The sequence below is a fragment of the Orbicella franksi genome, chromosome 9 (assembly GCF_964199315.1).
Source record: "Orbicella franksi chromosome 9, jaOrbFran1.1, whole genome shotgun sequence".
NCBI classification, from domain to species: domain Eukaryota; kingdom Metazoa; phylum Cnidaria; class Anthozoa; order Scleractinia; family Merulinidae; genus Orbicella; species Orbicella franksi.
This window is the reverse complement of record NC_138153.1, coordinates 24,297,518-24,310,372: the sequence shown is the minus strand read 5'-3', so window position 1 is coordinate 24,310,372 and position 12,855 is coordinate 24,297,518. Positions and strand designations below refer to the sequence as shown.

The 12,855-nt window shown below is 37.9% G+C and overlaps 1 long non-coding RNA gene across 1 annotated transcript; it reads left to right on the top strand.

Annotated features, from left to right (window-relative positions):
* The first annotated feature begins 2,806 nt into the window (after positions 1-2,806).
* LOC145496771 (uncharacterized) lies at positions 2,807-12,656 on the top strand. The gene is made up of 4 exons (XR_014050595.1): positions 2,807-3,518; positions 3,605-3,640; positions 8,722-11,854; positions 11,907-12,656. It is a non-coding gene; the product is annotated as an uncharacterized LOC145496771 (long non-coding RNA).
* The last annotated feature ends 199 nt before the right edge of the window (positions 12,657-12,855 follow it).

Below are 12,855 nucleotides of genomic sequence, written 5' to 3'. Positions count from 1 at the left end.
CGCTTGTTCAGTTAACGATACTTAGATGTCAGGAATTATTTACTATTCAAAAGTGTGACAACCCCGTCAGTGAGGCACTAAGGTCTAAGGAACTCAAATCTTGTATGCACCTGTACGGTTTGGAGGGTCCATGCCCTCCTTCATTTTTATCACAACTGATTCGTACTTCGCCATCCGACATTATATCCTTTGAAGCAAATTAATATAAACTATCTGACCATAAATTGCCTAGAATTGAAATGACTGTGGAGTGTTCTTTCTTGGGCTTTTGATCTTTCTCTGAGAAAGGTTTTGACGAGTGGGCTTTTTATTTTACAATAATTTATCAATATCAAGCAATTAACATAACATAGCGAAGAAACGGCCGAATTAGGCCTGCTTTGTTTTTCGTAAGTTTAGTTAAATTTATTTACCGTTGTAAAAAATAGTAATTTGATATCTGCTTTTCTTTAGTAAATCGGATTTGCTGGATCAAAAACAGCATGTGAGGGTATCAAAAACAGCATTGGATGCTACCCTTCGTCCGTTTTGAAACGGAGAAATTGACTGCAGTTGGAAACTGAAAACCATTTGTGTGTAATAAACTAACTGGCATAAGAACTTCTGTTTTCTCTAAGAAAGAACGTGACGCAGTAATTCAAATCGAAGACGGCGCAACTTTTTTTATCCTATACCGCCCTCTGTGCGTGTTTTTCTGTGCGTCAGTAAGGCGAGAAGACAAGTCTTAATTTCCTCATAAAGCACATTAAGACCGACTTAATAACGCTAAATTTGGTCACGAGATGTTTTTAGAAATGCCGAAATGTCTTCTTTGTGTTGAAGTTTTTAATTGACTCAACTTGACTTCCTGTTAAAATTCAGTGAGAACACAACCTGTATTGAATGTAACCGTGATGAATAAACATTTTTAAGGTAAGTGAAATAAAACAAGGATCATAAAATAGAATTGTTGATTCATGAAAGATAATTATATAACATGATCACACCGAGATAAAATCGAATTACGTCCCATGTCCCCCACAAAATCACGAACCGCACGCTTCTCATTACGAATTTCAAATATTCATAGGTTTTGCCCTATCGGCGTTTTTCCTCAGCTGAAAAACAACAGTGGATCAACACCCGGCCGCGCGATGAGAAATGTGAGCTTTAAGATACAAAAAAAAAAATGTTTAAGGCGAGATGAAAAGGTTGTAGCGTGCGAGACTGCGAAAGCATGTTAGATCAGAGCGAGAGAGATAACACGTTTAAAGCACTTATCATAATTTTTACTTTGCTACTATAGATAACATAAATAAAATCAATTTTAATTTAACATTTAGTTTCTGGAATTGTACTTCTTAGATACCTTTCTAGATAACAGTGTGATTAAATTAAATTTTTGTCTGGTGAGAGTACAGTTCCAAAAACAACACACAAAATTGAAAATTATACTAATAATTTTCTTTCGTCATGGATCTTTTTTATCTCGCAAAAGGGAATCGAAATTATTTTTTGTAATACTTCAGATTAGAAACCCGAAAAGTGTGACTGGCGTAATTAAAGCTGTCGATGTCGCAAAACGGCAAGTTATTTTATAGCGACTCAGATAAAATAAAAAAAAAAATACGAACCCTGCAAATAAAAGGAAATAAATTATACTGTTTTAGGAAAATCCTCACCATTCATTCGAGAGACGCTGACAGCGATGTAAACAAGATAATCGTTTTCTTTTGTGGAAAACGCTCACCAAAGTTTCCTTAAAAAAAAAATCATTCAAATTTTTTTTTCGTCAGTCATTCCGTTGATTTGGTTTTGAGATGTTAAACTTGATTATTTAAACACGAGAAATCTAGTCATCAAGTTGAGATTTGCACGGTACGTGCTCGGTATAGCCAGTTAAGCGACAATTGTTTGGTAAACAACTTTCCTCTGGAAAACGCTGGAAACTAAATTTTCGATAAAACGCTCCCGGAAATCAAATAAAAATACTTCATATGGTAGCGTCACGGAAAGAAACCAACAAAGATTGATCAGCTGGCTACGGTTCAGAAAGAGCTAAGGCAGAGCAAGTTCTTTTCAAATTGAAACTGTTGCGTGTATTTTATGGAAACCAGAGAGTATTTTCTATTCATATCCTCGCTCATCATTGTGTTTTAATAATCAAAGGTAGTCGAACTGGAAGGGAAGAAATTTGCATATTTTCCTTTTTACAATGTACACCAGTCAAGTGCATTACCAATTTGTTCATTTATTTTTTATAAACATAGGATTACGTGTTAGCCCTTAACCCTACATAATATTCCTTGACAGAGTGAAACCAGGTGAAACATGGTCTTTATTCCTTAAGAAGGCAGAAGTTTTTGCTTTTCCTCTTCAAAAAAGCAACGCAGCTTGCCACTTTCCTTTTTTATTGAATACAGAACTTCCTTTTTCATTTCCATTCTGATATTCTGCTCACATCTCGAAACAAACACTTTCACAACCTTGAGGCTTATGAGCAATCGAAATAATAAATATAATGTAAATATATCGCGACATAATGGTGAAATGCTTTGAAAGATTATGTCATTGAACATGTAAAGATGAACATATTTATAGGATACAATTTTCACACTGTACAAACAAGAAGACACAAAGCGAACAGACAATAATTTAGTCACGCTCGGTATTTCTATAGGAAGCCAAGTGCAATTTCAACTTCTCCCCCGCGTTAATTAAACCAACGTTACGAGAATCAAGTACAAAGAATTGTAAAATTTCCTTGTAAGCTATAAATAGTTTTCAAGCTGCGAGTAAATTGTTAATTTACTTTGACTTCACATGAGTAAGCGCACTCTAAACTACAACATGGGACCTAGTTAATGGGCTTTAAAAGTCTACTTTACTAAACTATTTACTTATTTCGACAAGTTAGACTGCAATAAAAAATTAAAGCGAAAGTTTTACATGGCCGTATGAACTTATCGGCTTGACAAGAAAGAAATATATTGTATTTCCTATTTAAAAAAAGCGCTGTAACTCCACTTGCTCGTTAGGTGACCGGCAGCGCTTCCGATACTTATGTCGAGAGCTTCCACTGCGCGCATGACATCTCTAAGAGCTCAGCACACCATTTAGCATTTCGTTTACCGCAAAAGATATGAATCACGCAAATGTGTCAACTCTATTAAATTATAGCAAATCTTTGAATAAAGAAATGCGAACTCTCATAAAAGTTTATTTGACTGGGCTGAAGTGTGCTTTCTAAGCGACATTCTTCTGATGTCATTTTCCGTGGTGATAACCGGATTCTGTGATTATTAAATCTATTAAGTTCGTTTCTTATCCGCGCGCAAGCAGTTTTATTTCCGTCATTTTCGTATGTAAAAGTCGCCTGTTGAATGGAGAGTGTCATTTTCCTATTAATTATTTCTCAGCGCCTTTGTTCAAAAGAGCAATTATAAACCCACTCTTAATAAAAAATTCTCTATAAAACTTGCAGACACAGGACTGGAGACGCCGCAAAACCAGTGAAGCGTGACAGCACAACTCCTATTGTAAGCACCTCGCCTTCAGTTTCTGTTCTACGGATTATTTATCCCTTTGTATTGCACTGATAGTTTCGTGTTTTTCCTTCTAACAGGCGCTAGAACTCCAGCAATATTACAAATCTTTTAAGGTAAGTAAAGGTAGAGCAAAAATCTCAAAAATAAGGATGTTTACTTGACCGTCAGTCAAAAATATGACTTGTCTATGGATAATTCCCAAAGCATATATACCTACCACCTTTCCCTCAAAGCTGAAACAAACATAATTTAACACGCCTTTTTAATCCGGTTGCAGATTATTTAGGCCTCAGTTTAAGCAAAGATCTGTTTGATCGTGTTTTTTAAATCTTCCTAATCACAAATTACAAATTTCTTTGGCTCTTTCGCGAAGTGTTCCATTCTTGTTTTGAAATGTTGACGTGAAGTCTCTGGTTTTACCAGAGCCTCCGGCTATTGCGTTTTTATTGATTACGCAATCAAGTTTATGCAAATGACAGAACTTACACTTTTCCTTGCAATTTACTATTTTCAAAAGCCGGCAGAAGGTTCATTTATTCCGTGTTTTTTCTCATTTTTCTACTCTAAAGCGATGCCGAAAATCACAAGTCTCCCTTCAAATTAGCTCAAGCATTTTCACACCACCACTTTTCGCCCATTTGAAAAAACATGGGTATTAGTTCCACAATTGTTTAGATTACAATGAAAAGCTCAAGTAACCAGGTTTTATGTTCTGTACTCTAAGCCCAACGTATCTTTTCGCCTCCGGGAAGATGTAAAGTGTCTTCATTGTTTAGGCTTTTCTTTTTCTTTATCACTTCGTTTGTCAAGGTCGACTTTGTTTTCTATATAATAAATACAATGCAGCATTTATCCAAGAGATTTATTACATAAATCCTCTTAGTCTTGTGAAGTGTCTGCATTCACAAATCATTACTCGAATTTTCTTTTTGGTCATTCGCGTTTTAAGACTCCATGATATTTACTTTAAGAGGGCGTCGGCCGTTTTGTTAACAAGTACATAGAGTGAAGCAAGAAATATCTGCCTTGATCTCTAAATTTATGTTATCATTAAAAGGTTATGACAACGAAGCTTGTGCCGGAGGCTTCATTAACCGTTTTGCACGCTCTAAGTTCTTCCACCGCGTTTATGTTTGATCGCAATTTAAATGCTTTACTTTGTAAACATGAAAATGGTTTCAACCTTACTTCTCAGAAATTGGTATTAGTTATAGTTTATTAGTTTGTTTTGGAAAGCTGCAATTCTACATGGAAAACCGCAGTTGACTCACATTTTGTTTAACCACAAAGGCAATCGACAGATTTTTTCAATAGTGTAACGTCAATTTTTAACTTATATTTAAAACATAAGATTCAAATTAATTCAAATCAACGGTCTGGAACACGCGAGCAGAAAATTCACAAAGTTGAGCCTTTGGTCTGTCGAAGTCCGCGGACGTGGGGAAACGTCGATAAAAAAACAGGCCAAACTACAGGCTTACTGTTGATTATGCCCGACAGAAGCTGCACTCAACAGAGCCGAACTCTTTCCCTCCCCTCAACAGTGCCTGTATCGTAGGTTTCATTCATTTGGGACCCATTTATTGAATGATGATTGAAAGATTTCCAAGATCTATTGGGCATTTTCGAAGTATTCGTGATTAAATACAAAACTCTTTTACTTTTGATTTGGTGATAAAAAAAACTAAACAGGTCGATCACATCGGCCTGTTTAGTTACTCGTGTCGTTCCATTTTCACAGTTAGCTTTGCTCTAGCATCATCCCTCCGCCTTTTTACCACATTTATAGCAAATGAAACTCGATAAAGCGTTATGTAAAAGGGAACTCTCACAATTTGTTTACGTAAATTAGAAAATCATGCTGTTTGATCCGAAGTTGTTATTGAATGAGTCTTTCATTACCTTCTCAGGCGATATCTTTTATTAAAATTAGAATGTTTTTCTGTTCAACTGAAGATCATCCTGTTTACCTCAAACTGTTTATTCATTTAACGAATTACATTTAATTTATCGTCCCTTTAAATGCATAGTGAGCAACGAAAGATGGGTGCGTTTTCCGAACTGATCAGCAATGCGGCCGGGTTACGCAGGTCAAAAGCATTATATTGCAGCTTATAGCAGCCGAACACTTTTATATATATATGCTTTTTTTCTACCATTGACTGCCGTGGCTTGCTTACTTACAGGAATCAGTGACAGCCTAAAGCTGTTTAACTCTCAGTTTCGTTATCAGCAAATCAAAAGAAATAGAGTTTTGTACTTTATCACAGATACTTCGAAAATGCCCCAATACATTACTTCGCAGCTTTCCGTTATTTGTGCAGAGAGCTGCATCTTCATAACACTCTTCAAGTTTTTTTAAAGTTTCCTTATTACCACAAAACAACATATAGATTAAAAATGGATTTAAAAAAATGTAGAGGCTTGTGAACGAAAAAGGAGTACACACGCGTATTCTAATATTTAACAGAAGATATTACTTAAAGATAAACTAAAGTAAATGAGTAAACAACCATGTAAATAATATAAATAAAATAACGGAAAAGGAAAAAAAAAAACTAAGTCGGACGTACTCTCTGGCTTCGGACTGTTTATATTATTGTCACACCCAGGCTGAAAAATTATTAGACATGTTCATAAATGATCTCTCAACTGTGCTGCTTCGATAAACTGAAGTAAATGAAAAAACAAACATGTAAATAAATAAAATATAGGCAAAAAAAGAAATATTGTAACTAAACATTTTTAACACCGAGGCTGAAAAAAAAAAGGAAACTCTTTTATTAACCTCAGCCTTGGATATTTTCTCAGCGTTATTCTTAATTTTGGGTATCATTTTCAGCCTCAATATTCTTACAGAAAGATTCGTACATCAGTAGCCGCATAAGGCGGTACCACTTCCAACCCTTTAGAGTCGTTTCCTAGCCATAACTAACTCATAACGGCAGATGTAAGGCTGTTTACACAAACCGCGATGACCAGGCCAACGTTATCCCCCCCCCCCCCACCCCCTTCCCGCAAGAAAACCTTTAATAAACAGAATGATATGACGTTAAGCTGAGGATAGTTCTAACGCCAATAGACACAACCTAAAATATCGCCCTCGTGGTTGCGTAAACTCCCTATCAGAAAATAAGCGCATGGCAATGTAAAGTAAGTTGCCAAAAATGTCCGGAACAATTTAAGTCTCTGCTTGATTTCAAACGCCGACGACTCCAAACGCTTCAAATTGACAAATACGGCCTCTTCGAAAGCCAAGAAATCCTTGCGTTCATATATTATAACTCTACCAGCGATCCAGTAAGCAGATTCACCAGGCTTGTTCTCATTATTTACGCGCGAAAGTATTCTAGTTGAAGCGTATCGTGTCCAGTAAACTAGCACTAGTGAAATCAAGTACAACTGACAAATTGAGAAGTGAATTTTGTGAAATTCACGATTGTCCGCAGCATCTCGTTTTAGGTTCAGCTTCAACGGCTCGTTACACGTTTGTAATTTGCTCTTTAAAGGCTGGTTCTCACTAGCGACGGAGTCGTAGTCGGAGTCGTAATCAGAAGCATAGAGCGATACAATCTAGTGAAAATCAAATCGACGGAGTCAGAAGCGGAACACAGGTTTCCCTTATTACTCCGTCGCTTACGCTCTAGTGAAAATTGCATTGTCGGAGTCGCAAGCAGAAGCGGAAGAATAAACCAATCACAATGTTTGATTCAGGGCCTTGTGATTGGTTGGTTCTTCTGCTTACGCTTCCGACTCCGACAATCTAGTTTTCACTGGATCATAAGCGACGGAGTCGTAAACGGAAACGGAAGAAATGGAAACGTTCTGATTCTTCCGACTCCGATTCCGTCATGCTTATGACTCTGCTTATGACTCCGATTTTCGATTTTCACTAGGTCGTAAGCTCTCTTACGACTCCGACTACGATTCCGACTACGATTCCGTCGCTAGTGAAAACCAGCCTTAAGTTTTTCCAGCAAAACATTAAGGTATCATGACTACAGTTATCGTTTTGCTTTATTTTTAATATAACAAAAATTTATCTATATGATATGAAACGTAACATCGTTTTGCTTTCGGTCTTTTTTGGTTAGGTTTGGCTTAATTCTGCTCCGGCGTAAATTTCCTATTTAACCTCCTGCATCGCCTATTCGGCTCAAAATTCTGCTCGGAAAACGGAAGTATTCGCGATTCCGATTACACGAGGGTTATTCTACGCCCCTTAAAGGGCCGGATGCTGGTCTAACGCAGAGTTAATTGTTTACCCTAGCATCTAATTCGTTTATTCTCATATAAAAACCTTGCCCCAGCTGTTCAACGCTATCGAACGGATAAATTACTCTTCAATGGATACCACGGATGTTCATAGCGTGTTATCCGTTGGATATCGTTATCCAACTTTTGTACAACGTAAGTCCTGGGTGGACAAAGTTAGGAGCTGCTTACAAGATACCGGTATAACTTTCATACAGCTATGAAACCAGCTTTCGGTATGAAACCAGTTTTATGTTAGACTAGAACGGGCGCCGTATGTACAGTTTTCGTCATCCAGGCCAAGATGGCGGGGTCACTTCATCCCACGTTGGACGTAGGTTCGTTCATGTAAACATCACGTGTAGTGGTCATACTGGTATGAACTCGCATTGGTACGAGTGTTACACGTGTTAATACCACTTAAAATTACCTCGGCCAAGACCGCTTGAACCGGAGTCGAGGGAACTACTCAGACCTTCAACGTCAATAGGTTACGTTCGATGTACCAATATTCTAATATAGCTCCGAGGCTCTCGGGTTTCAAGTTTCTTTTGTCCCTCAATTCCCAAAAGAGACTTGAATACAAAGAAAACAACACCAAATATAGACGTCTGTCTTCAAAGCCTCGGAGACATGTTAACATGTTCAGTTGATACAGTGGAACACCGCCTTACGACCACCCCGTTAATTTTATTACGGCCAATTTATTCTGGCCTGAAAAAAAGCTCAGTCAGTCATTTTCTTATTTAAATAGCCCCTGTAATACGGCCACCCCGTTAATACGACCAGAATTTTGTGGTCCGTTGGTGACCGGATTAACGGTGGCCTATTGGAAATTTTAAAAACAAAACTAAACCAAAATTGATTAGAGGGAAGAGAGAGGCCATTAGCAGGAAAGGATTTTTTGCCCTTGTTAATGAGGATATGTTCTTCATTTCAGATGAAGAATGCGTTCTCTCTACTGGTCATCATTTGTTTAGCGGCAACTCTTCACATATCTTCAACACAAAGTGTATGTGATGACGAGTGTTTCAGGAATTATCAACAATGTAATTCTCAGTGCACTGATTTTTCTAAATGTGGGGACTGCACAGACCTCTACGGAACATGCCTCGACGGATGTGGAAAACGAAGCCTTCGATCCAGGTTATGGCCATCGAGTGAATATTGGAGTGAAAAGCCAAAGTCAACAAAATAACAAGTCTTTAAGAGCGATCCTCTACAGCAAAACATATTAAGTTTCGTGGTGCAAAAAATGATTTATGTATTCAAATAAACGTCATCTTCCTAAGCCACCTTTATAAAATCCTCTGTTTTTAATTTAAGGTATCATGGTAGGTGAATTTAACGAAAACTGTTCTTTGCCGCTCGAACTGAGAAAACTGAGATGATGTTTTTTTTTTAGCAAAAGAATGGGAAAAAAGCTTTTGACGTTTCAAGATAAAGAGAAAAAACAATTTTTGAATTCCATTACCCCTTACTGCGCGTTCACAAGTTTTTGACACCACCTATTTTAAAGATTCATCACCAGTTGTCAAGTGTAATGCGAATAGCCAAGATCCGAGTTGCCTTAAGCCTCTCTATCAAAGCGAGGCCTGGTGCACAACCATTCATATGAAAATGAGTTTAATTTGCATGTGAATGAAATCTCATTTTCGTATGAAAGAATGGGCACCAAGACTCGCTTTGAGAAAGAGGCTGGAGGTAATTCGCAAATGGCCTATTGCGGTGTGATATTTCATTTGAACAAAGTAGACGTGCACGCAAACTGTTCTCGGTCTGGTTCAACTCCGTTTCAACGCAAGTTAGCTTTCGTTGCTGTTTTTTTTTTTTTTGTAATGTCAGAACAAAAACGCCCATTTTCGTCTTCCAAGAACCTGAAAAGACGAAAATTTGTGGAGATCAACCCGTTCAGCATCGAACGCGCAAGAACGTTGGCATTGAGCGACCGTGGGTCGCATTTTAACCAAGAAGAATGGTTAAAGGAGTTTAACGAAACCGGTCCCGACGAAGACGACGAAGAACGAAGAACAAGCTATTGTAGACGTGTTTTTCAAGTTGTCATAAGCCATTGCTGTTGTAGCCTGACCCATAGTCTGTAAATGCGTCATCAAATCTTGCAACATGACGGGATTTTTAACACCTACTCATACCTATCTCGTAATAAGGTTTTTCGTCTTTTTTCGATAAAATAAAACTGCATATAAGTATGAGCAATTTTGGTTCGTTTACGCGCGTCTTCCGACGGAATTAGCTGAAAATCGGCAGCTATGTTCTAGGATACCTTCTTCGAAAAACGGTGTCGGACGAAACAACCGCATTGAAAACAACAACCTTTCGGAGGGTGTACAAAAAAACCCAAACCACATCTGGGTTTTAGGGTAATGTGTGAGTAAACATTTGCGATCAGTTAATCACGCCGCTCAAATAATTCATGCGAGAAAGCGAACCAGTTCAAGCAAAACAGTGTTCCTGGTTATTTCTTTCAATCTCACTGTGACATGAACTTTTTTGAAAATTTCAAACATATCATTGTCGATGATTGTATTCTTTTAAACTAACAATTAGATTAAGAGCTCGAAATTTCTGTCGCCCTCGTCAACTATCACGCATAGAAATCGAGAGCGAATAATTTAATTGTTTTAGTATAAATCTACTAGTCTTGCAAAACTCTATCTAGTTTCTCTTCACAGACACTTCAAAAATGTGAAGAAACGGCCGTCATTTTGTTAACAAGCGCACACTGCTACGCTACTCACTATCTATCAAAGAATAGATAGTGAGTAGCGTAGCCAATCAGAGAGCAGTGTTCCTGATAGAACGCTAGCAGATTTACACTAATAAACAATTAGATTATGACCTCGAGATTTCTATCGCGTGATAGTTGACGAGGGCGCAGCCCGAGTCAACTATCACGCATAGAAATCGAGAGCAAATAATCTAATTGTTTTAGTATAAATCTACTAGTCATTCAAAACTTTATCGAAATCCTCTTCACAGACAGCTCGAAAACGCAAAAAAGTGGCCGTCATTTTGTTACCAAGGGCACTCTGCTACGCTACTATCTATCACAGAATAAATAGTGAGTAGCGTAGCCAATCAGAAAACGGTAATTTAGCTTTTAGGAAATGTATAGATTGGTGGGAGCGCTCGCGTAAAAGCACGATTTCCAAACACTATCGGACCACCTCAATACCATGATACCTTAAATGAGAAAGATTACCGGTTAAAACTCTAAACACCACAGAAACAAATTGTTTCACACTTTCCAAAATCAAAATGAAAATAACACTTCGTCTACGCTTTATACAGACAACATAGAGGATAATACATGGGTGCGCGTAGATATGGAATTTCTCTTCGAGCGTTCAACTTGATACTTCACGAGTGAGATATAAAGTTGACCACGAGAAGAGAAATTCCATATCTACAAGCAGCCATGTATTATTTTATTATATAAACATACTAATGACGACTTTTTTGGGCGATTTTCCAAAGATTTCCGAACACTTTCCGAAGATTTCCAAAGATTTCCGAAGATAACCGAAGATTTCCGAGGATGAACACATGATGTTTCGACCATACAGCAACACATCTAAGTACTTTTTAAGGGATTATGTAACCATCGCAATGGTGATCTTCTCACTTGTGAAAATAAATATGTTATTTGCCGGCTGGGAGGTCCGTATAGTGAAAAACTCTGACCGAGGTCTTGAAAATGCTGCCCGAGGCCCAGGGCAGCATTTTCAAGCCCGAGGTCACAGTTTTTCACTTAACGGACCGACCCTAAGCCGGCAAATAGCATATTTATTTTTTCCTGGGGTAAATTGGCTTACAAGTGGGTTTGTTTACGCAACTTGGCTTACGTGCCGTCTACAAACCATCGTAAAAAATCTAACGAACGAACGGGCGAGTAACTCAGATACTAGAGAAAGAAAGATGTATTAAAGAACAGATTTATTTCAAACTTTTTTATGTTAGTTGCATCTAGTTCACCAGTTCTCCAAAATTGATTTTACGGTGTGAAATTTCGTGCAAAGTTTGAAGTTGTACTACAAAAACAATTTCTATCAGTCGTTGCGAATTAACCGAAATCAGACTTTTCTACCGTAAATTGAGAAGCAGAAAGCGAGGAAATTTGTCACGTGTATTCCACAGCAATTCTCTTAAATACAGCAACGATCAAAGAGGTAAACTCGACTGCAATTGCCTTTTTTTTTGCTTAGAATTGTAAGGCGAGAGAAATGCAGGATTACGCGCCATTACAACGCCGAGCTACAAACAACCAACCAAACTCTTACACCTTCAAAACATTCAATTGAATTTACTTAGTGACTCTCCTTGCCACTTAAAAGTGAATAGAGATAAACTCGCGTTGATTAATCATCGATGGAAGTGTAAAAAGGGCAAAGGTTGACGATTACCGCCGGTTCACTCAGGAAAATTGACCAACACGACAATTTCACCGCGCCGTTTCCCGTAGTTACCATGACCGTGGTCAGAGATGGGAAAATCCGGACCGAGCTAAGAACCAATCGGATTGCAGCATTCGTTGCCGTGCCCTCTTGGGATAAAACAAGCATGTTAAACATATGACCCGTAAGGCCCCGCACGCAATTTCCTTGGAAAACAATAAGAAAGAAGGTCCCGTATGAGAGCCGTACTAGAGCCAGAAAACGCGCACGACCCTAGTAGAAATGCGTACAGCAAAATTGATGCGAGTTAAGGTGGCTGAACACAGGTTTTGATACCTGTGTTTCATTCAACTTTTTCTCTAAAACCCTTGATCCTCTCTTTGGTCGCCAAAACTACACAAACTTCAGTTTTCTGATAGTTAAGCTGACCAATGTGCCGTTACCATGGCAACATGAATAAGCTTGTAACCACGTTCACAAGTTAACACTATTTTAATAATAATTTAACAGAGAGATCTTTAATTATCCCTTGTTGAATGTTCATTGGAATATCTAGAATTTCCTTTGTTAAAGTTGCAACTTTTTTCAATACTCCAGTTACTTCTTTCCTAAAGTATTTTCGTGCCAAATTTCGTGAAATTCTAATGAGTGGTTCTCGA